The sequence below is a fragment of the Anabrus simplex genome, chromosome 2 (genome assembly GCF_040414725.1).
Source record: "Anabrus simplex isolate iqAnaSimp1 chromosome 2, ASM4041472v1, whole genome shotgun sequence".
Taxonomy (NCBI): domain Eukaryota; kingdom Metazoa; phylum Arthropoda; class Insecta; order Orthoptera; family Tettigoniidae; genus Anabrus; species Anabrus simplex.
Window position 1 is genome coordinate 1,057,879,305 of NC_090266.1, and position 12,913 is coordinate 1,057,892,217.

Consider the following 12,913-nt stretch of genomic DNA (forward strand, 5'->3'; position numbering starts at 1 on the left):
ATGTCTTCCATCTATCTTGGATCCCTTCTTTATCTCTCAAAAGCTGTCCATCTCTGTCCTTACACATGTTTGTTCTTGCCTTGAATCCTTCTTTCACTTACTTAACTTCTCTGTATGCCATGTAGCTATTATCATCTTTAAATTCCTCCACTATTCTAGCCATTATCTCATTTAATCTTCTTCTCTTCTTTCTTCGACATACATTCCTTACTTCTTTATTCTGGTTTTCAAGCTCTTGTTTCTTCACCCTTGTTGGTCTCTCTAGGTATGCTTTATATGCCTTATCTCTTTCTTCTATGGCTTTTTGGCATTCCTCATCAAACCATTCCTTTGTGTTCCTTTTGGGTACAATGTCTAGTGTGTCCTTTCCCACGGCCTTAACGCTTTCCTTCAGAGCAATCCATTTGGTTTCGACCGTTGCTGTTTGGTCCTTATTATATTTCTCTACCAGAACTTCTGCCATTCTTTCCCCGTATCTTTCTGATACTTCCTTATTCTTCAGTTCACTAGTATTGTACTTTTCTATCCTACTCACTCCTTCCTTGCTTTCATAATGCGGCACCTTAAGATTGCCTTAACTAGAAAGTGGTCGGAGCCACAACTTGTTCCTCTGAATGATCTGACATCCATGATATTGGATGCCCACCTTTTCTCCATCACTACATGGTCTATTTGATTACAGGTCTTTCCATCCGGCGATAGCCGTGTTTGCTTGTGTACCTCTTTATGAGGGAAACAATTTGAAATCACTTTCATGTTTCTGCTGGTAGCAAGGTCAAGCAATCTCTGTCCATTATCATTAGTATTGTTGTGTAAACTATGGATCCCTATTCTTCCTTGATATATCTCCTCCTTCCCAATTTGTGCATTTAGGTCTCCTATTATCATTTTAGCACCGTTTGATGGGATTGAATCTAGCACTCGTTCCAGTTCAGCATAGAACTGATCCTTGACTATCTGTTCCTTGTCTTCCGTTGGTGCATATACATTTACGATTGTTAAATTATAGAATCGCATTTTAACACGCAGTGTTGCTAATCTTTCATTTACTGCCAAATACTGTAGTACATCACCTTTGGCTTGTTTTCGTACTATAAATGCTACTCCTCCTTCTTGTGCATTCCTTGGCTTCCCACTACTAAATATTGTGTGGGTTTTGGTGTCCCAGATCTCATCTCTTCATGACCATCTTGCTTCTCCAATATTTTCAATGCTCCGGCTCGTAGAAGGGTGCGTACATCCCATGTACCAATTGCGTAGTCCATTGTCTTTAGCTTAGCTCGTCGTCTATTAAATCCACCATTCCGTGGCATATTCTGGGGCTTCGCAACAGTTTGTTTTCCGGAGCGAGGTTGTTAGCCTTGCTCCAACCCTCAGCAATCCTGGAGGACCGACGTTTTCTGTTAGGGTTGTCTCCCTTAGCTGATTGGTCCCCATTTAAGTGTCGGGAACTCGCTTTCTGCCCTTACATGACTTAGCCGTGTACCTTGAAGAATGCACCAGTTGCCCAGAGGCAACGGCGTGAATGTGCATGGATCAGACTTGGTTGGAATAAATGGCATTTCCTGTGTTTTGCTAGTGCACTCCCATCAGCAAGAAGTGCACCCACAGGACCACATACTACCCCTTGGACCCCCATGGGCTATTATGCACCTGCATATTCTTTTTAGAGTGTAAAATATTCCTTGTGTTAGTTCCAGATGGGAGCAGTAACTATTGTGAAATGGATAAGCCCACATTGGGGCAACTGTGCATGAACTCTTTAATGTGAGGTGGAATCTTAATGCACCGTAAGAAACTGATGCCTCCGCGAGGCTAGACTATGGTATTGTGAAGCTCAGAATCCTCAGTAATGTAACTTCAGGGAGAAAATTCTGCTCTTATAAACTTTGTACCTGTCAAGAGCCATAGGCCATTTTCTATGTAAAGTAACTGCCTGATAGTACAAGTTGTGTACATGATGATCGGACTATTAAGTCCCTTATATTGTTAGAGGTGATGAGCTCAGTAACAATCTGTTATATTATCTTGTTAATCCTTCAGATTCTCTATCTATCAATTTTTTAGAAAAAAGGGAAAGAAATAAAATTTTGAAATTTGTTATCTTAAAAGTTGCTCTAAGTAATTCCTTGTCCAGCCATCCAAACCACACGCTTCTTATCCCTCTGTGAAACACGTAAATCCAGTAACATATAAATTGATGCAGTTTCAGGGAGTATTTTCTGTGCTCTACATCTTCCCGTATAAAGATTTTAACTATCTGTATTTTCTAACATTAAAATAATATCTTGAAAGTGAGCGGTTAAAACAAATCGTACACTGTCCACGTGGGTGACTGAATCAGAACTTATAGGCCTAATGTCTACCAATGACATATTTTCATTTTATTTCCCTTTCATAAAATGCATAAAATGTAATAGATGTAGCTATTCTAGACAATAATATTCTGCCTATAAAAATTATTGTACTGAACAAGTTTTTTCAAAGTAATTTTAGTTTTTGTTGACTTCCCTCTGGTAGATATTCATTTTATACTGTTCTGAGTACGTACTGTTAAATTTAAAGTGATTGAGAGTCTAATTTTGTAGGTTTTAATTTTCAGGTTTAAAATTAATGCGAACTAATGATAACAAAAATGCCGTAAACTCATCAAAACACATAATTTCCTATAAAATACGTATATTGTCCAAAATTTAAAGTAGCTTTCTAACGTCCCCAATAAATTGTTGGTCTCCTGCAACACGACATCTAATTCAGTACCCAAATAAGAAACTAAGTGAGAAAACTGCATTATTTTTTACTGAATACTTTAGGAGCTATCAGTTTTTCGCTTCTCCTAAAAAATTTGCATTAATGGACATTACGCGTTTTGATTGGTTGCTCTTCATTTCATGTAAAATCAGAAAAGTCTGAAGTAATGCCCAAATGCGAGGTAAGTATTAAAGTGATATTATAATTGGCGCCCAAGTGATTACAGTTATACAGGGTTATTCTAAATGGTTGTCGGGGTTACAAAAATTCATAACTCGCAGTGCAATTGACGTAGAAATATGAATCTTGTTTTATTGTGTACTGTAACTCATAAAGTTATTTTGACATACATTACAAATGCTCGATACGTGCGCCTTGTGTCACTGTACACACATCTACTCGGTAGTCCATCTCTTCCCACACAGGAGTCAACATTGTTGCGGTGATGTTTCGAAGGCGGCTTGGATGGGCAGCTTCACTTCCTGAATATCCACCGGTAGAGGAGGAACAAATACCTGACCTTTAACATATCCCCACAGGAAGAAATCGCATGGTTTAAGATCTGGTGAACGTGGTGGAAAGGATAAGAACATCAGATCACCTTCCGTTCCGCGTCCCATCGTTCGTTGTGGAAGTTCTTGGTTTAAAAATGCTCTAACCTCCCTGTGAAAAAGAGGTGGTGCACCATCCTGTTGCAGCACGTAATCATCCCTGTCATCACTCAACTGGGGTAACAGCCATTCTGTGAGCATGTCCAGGTAAGTCAGGCCTGTTACTGTCTCTTCGTTGAAGAAGAACGGGCCATAGACCTTCATGTTTGAAACGGCACAGAACACATTCACCTTAGGAGAGTCTCGCACATGTTCCTCATAACAATGGGGGTTCGTTGCACCCCAAATGCGAACGTTTTGTTTGTTTACCTTTCCACTTACATGAAAAGTAGCTTCGTCACTGAAAACTACTCTGCCAAGAAAACCACCATCTTCTTCAATCCGTTCCTGCAGTGCCATGCAAAACTTGAAACGCAGGGGTTTGTCATTAGCTGTTACAGCTTGACGTTATTGTGGGCGATATGGCTTTACCTTTAGGCGCCTTCGTAACACACGCCATACTTGCAGTTCCCTGCTACATCTCGTAGTTGGTTTCTTAGGACTACGGAGATAAACGCCCCTAATTCGATTCACATCCGCTTCTGACACAGCGGGACACCCACTGCTTTTCCCTTTGCACAAACAATCTGTATCCACAAACTGTGCGTACCATCTGCGAACAGAGTTGTCGGAAGGAGACTCCTTCCCGCATTTTGTCCGAAAATGGTGCTGTACTCTTGTAACGGATCGGTGTTGATGAAATTCAAGAGTACAAAAAGCTTTCTCCTTATCGCTAACCGCAATTTTGTTAAACACTGCTATTACTGCCATCTGGTGGTAACTTCTGTACTACAGTTGATGCAAAACAAAACTTTGAGAGTTTGTCTAACCGTTACTGCGAGAAGAAAAATGGTACGTTTTCCACGTTTTTTTTAAAAAAAATCACGAAACCCCGACAATCATTTAGAATAACCCTGTATTACATATCGAACGAACATTAAGAAGCGGAGGAAACCATTCAGTGTGTACAAACTTTCTAACGAAGCGTTGATTGTTTGCTTCGTTTCCATTTCATACAAGTAAAAGTCGAGAAAATAAAAATAAACCTCTCAATTTCCTGACAGTCAAGAAGACAGTAGCTGTCGGCATGCTACATTCCCATCAGAGAAGAGAACAACATTTCTAAAGCAATTTGAATGAAGTGGAGAAAATCCGCATGAAGTAGGCAAGAAATATTTTAATCATAAAGCCTCCCAGCATTTAGAGGTTACCTCATATTAATTTAAGTACTTCCATGGCACGAAAACAAAACAAGGAAAACTATAAATAAAATGACTGGTATGTATATTGTACCGGTAAAAGATAGCCCGTACTAACTTGTTATTTGAAAAGAGCATGCATTTAAGTTCTCAAGGCGCTTCCTAGGCAAAAATAGCTAGGGCTTTGTACAGGAAGATAGGTTCTACCGGCAATAAGCGAAGATGTACTTTGAAATTTTGGTTAATTCAAAATTTTGGCAAGTTTGAAATTCATATCACTTTGGTACAGTGAACCGCCATCTCCCAAATCGTCTTCCAGAATGGTTCTCCAGCCAATCGTACTCCAGGGTCCTCTCGTCACCATGGAATTGGACTCGTGCTCCCAAGTCCACTCGCCACCATGGAATCGAACTCGTACCTCGCACCTGAAGGTCTCGAATTTCACGGACGACTACGGCGATCTTGATGCGTGGAATCACTCTTGGTTCAGCTTTATACGAGTTTCCGCAGTCGTACAGTCCTCCGACACGTTCACAATCACTTGTCACCAAAACTTGTAAAGGACTGCCTTTCATTTATATAGGCAGACAACACGTTCTTTGGAAAATGCCAATAAACTTCACTTGACACTTGCAGATAGAAATGAATGTCACTTTAAAATGTTAAAGTTGAAAGTGCGAATAGCATTGATTTAAGAAAGGAAAATGTTACCGAAAAATATAATAATAATGATGGGATACAATTTTTGATTATTTACCAATGAAAAAAGATGAAACCAAACACAGTTCACTTGCTATACACTGTCTGTGGTTACTTGCCACAATGTAAAAATAATACTGTCGCACTTGACACACAAAAAGGAGAGTTTATCTGTAAGACACTGCTAATAGCGATGAAATAAATAATAACTTGTCAGTCACTCTTAGCACTAGTCTAGAGCACTAGCCCTAGTCTTCCAAACGTAGCGCGTATGTCGGATGTTACTCAGCAGCAGGCCTGCAGATTACGAGGTATCGTATGGTCGGCACGACGAATCCTTAGCTTTCTAGACCGGGCGCGCTATCTCACCGTCAGATACACTACCGCTCATTAATATCAATAAACCCTGGTATTTCAGATTTACAACACAAATCAAACGTTATTTCTCACAAAGGATAATTATATTAACTTACACATATATAATACAATCACAATCATTATATTTTACTTTCATCAAAATATCCTCCTTTGGATTTAATGACTGCCTCACAAACTCGAGGCATGCGGTCAATCAGTTTTTGTAGGTATCATGAATCTATATGAGTCCACACATCCTTAACAATATTCCAGAGATGTTCCTTGCTGGATATATTAACTTCCCTGATACGTCTGTCCACTTCATCCCAGACCATTTCAATGGGATTACAATCGGGGCTTTGGGACGGCCATGTCATATCTTCCAGTACTTTCTGTTTTTCCTTTGATGCAATGTAGTTCGTACAGTATGCCGACCGATGTTTTGGGTCATTATCCTGTTGTAAGGTGAATCCTTTCCCTATTGAGCGCAATCCACTTGGTATTGCATGATACTGAAATATGCGGTGGTACTGCTTCTGATTCATACATCCTTCTATTTTCACAATGTCGCCAACTCTATCTCCGGCAAAACATCCCCAAACCATAATAGAACCTCCGCCGTGTTGAACTGTAGGTAGAACACACTGCTGGGCTACCCTTTCCCCTACAAATCGGCGAACAAATATTCTCCTTCTGGTTCCAAACATCTCGAACTTCGATTCATCGGTGAACAACACCTTCGTCCACTCTTCCGATGTCCAATTACGATGTCTTCTAGCCCATTCAAATCTCTTCTGTTTATTTATGGGCCTTAGAAGGGGTTTCCTTGCTGTGACACATCCTTTCAAGCCAGCTTCTATCAGTCTCCTTTTTACTGTTGTAACAGATATTGTTGTCGTGTTCATTTCTACACGAATTTGGGGCGCTGTTTTGAATCTATTTCTTTTACTGGTAATTCTAATATATTTATCATCACTTTTAGTTGTTTTACGGGGTCGTCCTGGTCGTGGTATGTCCTTATTGCTACCTGTTGTCTTCTGGCGGTGAAGGGTGTATTGCACTCCCCCTATAGACACACTACACTGTTTCGCAATTTGGCGAACAGATAAACCTGCTTGGCTAAGTGCTACAATTGCAGCACGTTTTTCTATGGATATCTCCACTCGTGGAGCCATACTAGCGATGTGCACACTTCAACTGTCACGAAGGAACTGACATGCAGGAACCACATGTTATGTATCGTAGCAATGCTTGCCGTTCACTGCAGATATCGCATCACTACAGGGAACAACACAGGTGCACCAAATGCGGCGTCCGTCGGCAAATAGGTAAACAAACATATCCGACAGGTACATAACGTTTATGTACACAACATTGTTTGTTGGATACTATTGTATCTCGATGACCATAAACAAAATCATGACCTGTGTACAACTGTTGTACTATTTCTTTGCTTCCTCAACCGTAGCCACGGTATTAGACCTTATCTACAGAGAACCAGCTGTTACATATTGGGTGTATTGAAATTAATGAGCGGTAGTGTAGCTCCTCAGTGTAATCACGTACGTTGAGTGGACCTCGAACCCGCCCTAAGATCCAGTAAAAGTCCGTGACCTAGCCGAGAATCGGATCACAGACCTACGGGTAAGAGGCAGGCCCTTCACCATGCGTTGACTCCTGAGACACCAGCAGAACTATATAATATTGTGGCAGGTTATCGTGGTCACAGGGCAGCTTTGTCCCATAATAGTTCATAGCAGCAAGCTTCGTTGAACTCCGTGTAGCCGTCCGATGGACTCACACCTGATGAACGACTCTTCATGAACTCGCGACCGTCTGCTTACTTTCACTCCCAATTGACGCACTCAAGGTTGACTCATTTGAGAATGACTCCAGACTGACAAAGAGCGCGGGTACTCAGTGATTATCAAAACGGCCTCTTCACCTGTGTGGCCTAAGTGAGTGGCTTCAGGGTGTTGGCGAAGCCAGCAGTGTTCCTCCTGTGGTAGGTACACAGGTCGATAAAACTCCTCAACTCCCACTCGTCTTTCGGCATAAGACAGTCTCTAACGGCTTAAGGCTTTCCCTGGTCGGTGGCTACTCCCTCCGCTGACACAATGTGACCAAGGTAGCGTACTTCCTGTTGGGGTAGTTAGCACTTTTTCAGAGTTCAGTTTTACGTGAGCACCGTGCAGTCTATGGAACACTTTCCGGAGATTTTCCACGCGTTTCTAGAACGTGCGTCCTACCACAATGACCTGATCTAGGTAGACCAGACAGCCTTCGTGATTGAGCCTTCTCAGCACGTACTATATCAGTCATTCGAAAATCGTAGGTACGTTACACAGTCCGAAGGGCATAGCCACAATCCTTGGCCAGTAAATAACGCTCTCTTCTGCTTGTCCTCTAGGTACAGTGCTGTCTACTAAAATATCACGAGGGTTGAGAACCACTGAGCTCCAGATAAAGTGTCCAATATGTCGTCGACTGGGAGTACCGGTAAGAAGACCTTCTTAGTGACGTCACCCAGCTGTCAATAATCGACGCAGAAGCAGAGATCACCGTTCTTGTTCTTTTCCAGCACTACACAGGATGACCATGGACTGTTGGGATTCTTCGAACACCTATCGTTGCTGCATGTCACTCAGCGTCAGGTCTATCTCTGTTTTCTTGGCCAAAGGGTGGTTGACGGATAGGGATCGCGTTACTGGTGTTAATTCAATGGAACACCTTATCAGTCCTCTCTCGTAATCGTGAAGATATCCCAGAACTCCATGATCAGACTCTCGAACCCCTCGAACTGGTATGACTTTAGGTGACTTCCGGCGTCAAATGACACCATCTGGAGCTTGTCATCGGCCTCCCTACATTCATGCACTGGTGTGTTCTCGTCGTCTGCTGATACAACGCAATCAGCTGGTTCACACGTACCGAGTCCGGTGCCACTGGGTATCCAATGATCCCGCGATGTTGCATTCGGAATTCGAACAGGCGCGAGTTTCATGGCCAGGTAGAGTCCACGTTCAGTAGCTGCCAGACCAGGGGGAAAAGAAATCTATGGAAGGTGAAAGCAGAGAGCATGCAGCTAGTAGTAAGGATATACACGAGGAGATATCCTAGAGTTTATGACATAGTTGGAATGTAGGAAATGCCTCAAAAGTCTATTTCATTAATTATTAAAGACACGTCTTAAAAGAGTTTTATGGAATATATATGCATAAATACCAGTACAGTAATTCGTAGTGCGGCTTCATGGCTAAATGGTTATCGTACTGGCCTTTGGTCACAGGGGTCCCGGGTTCGATTCCCGGCAGGGTCTGGAATTTTAACCACCATTGGTTAATTTCTCTCCACGGAGGCTGGGTGTGTGTGTCATCTTCATCATTTCATCCTCATCACGACGCGCAGGTCACATACGGGAGTCAAATCGAAAGACCTGGTGAGCCGAACATGTCCTCAGACACTCCCTGCACTAAACTCCCATACACCATTTCATTTTTCAGTAATTCGTAATATTTTATTAATTGCAATTTATTATATTATATATTATAAGCAAATAGCTGCATGTATTAGTAGGCCGGCTCTTTGAATGAATGGTCAACGCAGCGTACTGGCCTTCGGTTCAGAGAGGCCTAAGTTCGATTCCTGGACGGGACGGGGATTTTAACTACGTCCGGTTAAATCTTCTTACTCAGGAGCTAGGTGTTTTTGTTCGTCTTAATAATAATTTTCATTCACTGCATCACATCACACTACCAACCAGCACAGAAACAAGTAAAATTAACCTGGTACTAATATTCGGCGTAGGTTCAGTGAACATCGGGGCTATGAACCGCTCCAGAAGTAGAAATGTCATTTCTTAAATTGTTTAACTTCCTGACGGGGAATCGAACCCACGTCCTTCCATGAGAACTGAGCATGCCTTTACCGTCTCGGCTAGGTAGCCCCTGTAATGGTAGTTAGTAGAACGTAAAAAAATGGCATTATTAACATCACTTATTTGGCTATGCATAGTTTATTGGCCTATTAATTTTATAAGCTATTATCTCGCAGTTGTAAATTTGATACGTGTGAAATGTAAATAAGTGTTTGTCCAAATACCTATGATACTATAAGATTCCTGTAAGTGATAGTTAGAATCGTGTATTTACCAGTAAAATCAAGTACTGTATGCAAATTACCAGTTCAGGACTGACGACAGCATAAACAAAACATTCCACGGAAGAAGATGAGTAGTATCCTTTCCAAGCGTATTACATCTAATGAACGATATTTTACAAGAGAAAAAGAAAGACTGATCATAGCCAAACCTTGTAAGTAATCACCAAGTAGTAAGACTATAGTCGTTCTAGGCTGGCCGGGCTGAGTGACTCAGACGGTTGAGGCACTGGCCTTTTGACCCCAACTTGGCAGGTCCGGTTGTATTAGAAGGTGTCGGTAGTTTTAATGGCACGTAGAAGATCTCTAAATGCCGGTACCTCTGCGTCTCCGAAAACCGTAAAAGTAGTTACTGGGACGTAAAGCATATAACATTATTATCGTTCTAGGTTATGCGTGCATCTGGAAACCAAGAAAAATGGAATCATTTCAAAACTGAATTTTACGAAAACCGGGCAAACACTTCGGACGTAATACATCTGATCCGATCAGTATGGTATTGTATATTTAAGTTAGATTGAATTACTTAAATCTTGGAACTGTACCTGAAAGAAACTAATGCGTTTTACAAGAAATGTTGTATATTAATAAAAATATGTGAGATTTTCCTCCATCATCATACTACAAACGAGCTCGGTATGCCCAGTGTTGTCGCTAGCGAAAGGCGCCTAATTTGCAGAATACAGTGTCCACCATAAGAACACAACGAACTTCCGTTTTATCCAAAGTAACAAAATACGTCCGCGGACATAAAACGGTTTGCTCCAGTCAGTGGAGAAAATATTATTTGACCGAGTGAGTGGCTACGCGGTTTGTTCACATATCTGCCAGCTTGCATTCGGGAGATGATGGGTTCAAAACCCACTGTCTGCAACCATGTAGATGATTTTCAATGGTTCTCCATTTTCACACCAGGCTCTACCTTAATTAAGGTCACGGTCGCTTCCTTTCCCCTCCTAGCCCTTTCCTAGCCCATCGTCGCCATCAGACCTATCTGTGTCTTTTTTTTTTGCTATTGGCTTTACGTCGCACCGACACAGATAGGTCTTATGGCGACGATAGGATAGGAAAGGCCTAGGAGTTGGAAGGAAGCGGCCGTGGCCTTAATTAAGGTACAGCCCCAGCATTTGCCTGGTGTGAAAATGGGAATCTACGGAAAACCATCTTCAGGGCTGCCGACAGTGGGATTCGTAACCACTGTCTCCCGGATGCAAGCTCACAGCCGCGCACCTCTATCTGTGTCTGTGGGACGTAATACAGATTGTAATAAATATCACGTGAAAGTATAGTTACTTTTCAAACCTCATTTACATTACAAAAACACACAAATTCGATTTCACAGCATGGCAGAGCACATGAAAAACTACACGAAAGCGCATCAAACTTAATTATATCTACCGTCTTCTTAGGCCTCGTTTACAATGACGCACAGCATCTTGCACTACCCTTAGCATAGCACTTACCGTCGACCCAAACACCCTAGTCCTTCCACTTGCATCCGGGAGATAGTGGGTTCGAACCCCACGGTCGGCAGCCCTGACGATGGTTTTCCGTGGTTTCCCATTTTCACACAAGGCAAATGCTGGGGCTTTACCTTTATCAAGGCCATGGCTGCTTCCTTCCCACTACTAGGCCTTTCCTATCCCATCGTCGCCATAAAACCTATCTGTATCGGTGCGACGTAAAGCAAATAGCAAGAAAACCTAGTTTTCCACAAATGTGACTACAATGAAGCATTGACCTAAGCCCACGTATGTTATCCCAGTTGAGCTTCGGTGGCCAAGAGGTGAACCTCATCATCGTCTCATGAAGATAACATATTAAGTCCAGCTTAAGTGCGTTGTATTTTGCTCGTAAAAAGAATGCATTTGGAGTTCATCCATTGAACCAAAAATGACAGCAATGAGGAGAATTTTTTCATGCGTATAACAATTTGATGGTGGTGATGATGATGATGCTTGTTGTTTAAAAGGGCCTAACATCTAAGGTTATTGGCCCCAATATAACGATTTAAGACTACATCCTACTATATTTTTCGGGTTACATGAAAATGACAGTCACTACTGTACATTCGATTACGTCCTAGAAAAAAATAATGTATTTCTATTCAGTATGTGCTAGTGTGGGATTAGCTGTTGCGAATTCATTCTTCAAGTATAAGGCTATTCACTGTCACACATGAGAGATTGGGGGTACCAGATTCTTAATCAATTATATTAGAAAAATCTGTTAGGAATATACGGGTATTCCGGAGATGTTTCGATAATACGGCCCACTGTCTGATCAGCAGTGAACTCAGTATCACTAGGCCTATGTAGAACAGAGAAAGTGAAATCTGTCTGCAGACGCATAAGGATAGAAATCTCCTTGGCGAGGAAATTAGAAATACATGGACATGGTTAGCGAAAAGTTTCAAATAACAGATAGGCTGCAGGATCATGAAGTTATATACAAAGAAAATGGTTGGCATACAGGGATGATATAGGAGAAACAGCAATGGAATGCCTCGGAACAACTATGTATAAAGATGAGAAAAACACCCTATCTTCTGAAATGTTGAAATTTTTTAAGGTTGCTTTTCGACACACCTGCACTCGAAATTTCTGGGTATCCTTCAAGTTCACAAAATAACGAACAGCACACATTTTCCTCACTGAATTCTGACTGTCTCCATGAAGTTTTGGATTTTCGCATTCAATATGCTTCAGAATAAAGTGATCTTGAGGGACTTTGTGACCGTTGCTGTAGAACTCTTTGTGGAAGTTGAAGACATCAGCATTTTTTACGTTTTACAACGAAACGTATTACTTTAACCATGGTACTCAGGACGAACAGGCAGCTGTATCGAAGTGTGCCTGAAATGCAAGAATAAATAATGAAAGTAAGACTTTCCCGCAGGTGAAGAACATACAGTAGTCTATATCATATATATAAACATGTGATTAGTGCACTCTATTGGTTCTATTACATATCTACTGCAGCAAATAATAGAACATAAATAAAAGCTTGCCTGTAGCTACTGCACTGCCTCTTACCTTCTTATTTTAGCTATAGCTTTTTTCCATGACTGGGGCTTGAAAGTCTTCTGCGACCCTTTCC

General features: G+C 41.6%; 1 pseudogene; it reads right to left on the reverse strand.

The window, feature by feature from the left end:
• Positions 1 to 3,102: 3,102 nt before the first annotated feature.
• On the reverse strand, positions 3,103 to 3,761 carry LOC137498501 (uncharacterized; annotated as a pseudogene).
• Between the last annotated feature and the right edge of the window lie 9,152 nt (positions 3,762 to 12,913).